Genomic DNA, 2,044 nt, shown 5'->3' with positions numbered 1-2,044 from the left:
TATATATATGCACATGCATGCCTACAGCATATGAATACATGTATGCTTGTATTTATGCACATATATGCGCGTACTTACGTACGTATGCATATAGATACATGCATACATATAAACACACATACGTGAATACAAGCATGCATACATATACACGCACATACACACACACACACACACACACATACATATGACTCATGTAATGTCATGTCATGTAATCTGTTGTATTAATACAAACATCCACCATCAGCAGCACCAACACCACAACAAGGGTTACAGTCTTCCTCCTTCTCTTTCTCATCTCTTCTTCCCTTTTCTCTCCTATTCTTCATCATCATTACTGGTGTCTACGACGTCAGCTCGTAGTTGTTGCGCTTCAGCGGTGAATGTTATACAGGGTACAATAACTAGACGACTAGTGGTATCTTGAACCAGCCAAGAGAATCCCTACGCAGCCACTCAATCTGCTAGAAATAGCAGCTAAATCTCGTTCAAATTACACGCCACATTATTAGAAAAGAATACATTGAAAACTGTGGTTTCCTGCCCGTAGTAACAAAAAACGCCGACGGAATGGTCACGGCTGGAATGCTTTTGATCTTAATTTAGATCGAACGGAGCTGATTTGGGATTAAATAACAACAACAAGAATAGCAAAAACAACAACAAATGATGTTTCATCTTTCCACGCTCTAATGAAGGCGGCGAATAGACAGAGCGTTGAATAAGACGGCATGGTAGTCTAGTTCTTTGAATTCAGTGTTCAAATTCAGCCGAGGTTAATTTTGCCTTTCTGACTTTAGGGTAAATAAATTCTTTCCATTATAGGCAAAAAGCTTGACATTTTAGGGAGTGGAGTTTTTCGAAAACATCAATTATTTGATTGTAACTTATTTAATCGACCCCGAGAGGATGAAAGGCAGAGTCAATCTCGGTAGAATTTGAACGTGGAACGTCAGCCGAAAGAAATATCATATTGCTGAGAATTCTTTCCAGCGTGCTAACGACCCTCCCTGCTCGTCTCCCTTTTTAGGGACGAATAAATAAGGTCCCAACCAAGTACCAGGACAAATTTCTCAGAGATTATCATTCACATTGCGGCTCAACCAGACCTCTGATCACAAATGTATGGAAACGACAACAGAGAAAGAGAAAGTTTCTGCTTTCAAATTTTTCTAACATTGGTCGATAAATTAACAATAGTTTTATACAACGGGAAAGCAATAGACCGTAACCAATGCCCTTGCTCTTTATAGCCTTCGATAGTTATTATCATCATCATTGCCTTCAGCATCATTGCCATCAGCATCGTTATCCCTGTTACCGTCGCCGTACTTATTTTATCACCCCTTAAAGGATGAAAGCAAAGTCGATCTTGCGGCGATTTGAATTCAGCTTATAAAGACGGACGAAATGCCGCTAATCATTTTGCCTGGTGTATACCTTAGGCTAGACAATAACAGTCAACTCACCTAAGTACTAAGCGTTGAGGGAGCCCCTTCGAGCTAACCCTACTTGCCAAAAAAAGAAAAAGCTTATATTTTAATAAAACATAAAAGCGGAGAAAGTGGTCAATATAGACATCTCCATTGAGAGACGGGATGGCTCTGGCTAGAATGTCTCTGATCATAACTTAAGGATAATCTGGTGTTAAACAACAATAACAATCACTAAATCATCTGTTACTGTTTTGCTCCTTATATACGCCATACCCATACTTCAGTTGCTGCTGTTCTACAAACAATCAATTAACATTGTTCTGCAACTATGCAGACACTGTATTCAGCACGGCAATGCAGTATTAAAGAGATATATCGTTGGAGTGTCGGAGTTTGCTCTGACACTCTGCGTTCTAAGTTCAAATCCCGTCAACTTCCACTTTGTCTTTCATCGCTTCGAGGTCAATAAAAGGCGGCGCGCACACACACGCACACACACACACATACATACACACAGATAGAAAGACAAACAGCAAGACAGACACAGACACATACACATACATGTAATATATGTATATATATACATACATATATATATATATATATATATA

The sequence above is a fragment of the Octopus bimaculoides genome, chromosome 2 (assembly GCF_001194135.2).
Source record: "Octopus bimaculoides isolate UCB-OBI-ISO-001 chromosome 2, ASM119413v2, whole genome shotgun sequence".
NCBI lineage: Eukaryota > Metazoa > Mollusca > Cephalopoda > Octopoda > Octopodidae > Octopus > Octopus bimaculoides.
The sequence above is the reverse complement of the archived record's forward strand: the minus strand, read 5'-3'. Positions refer to the sequence as shown.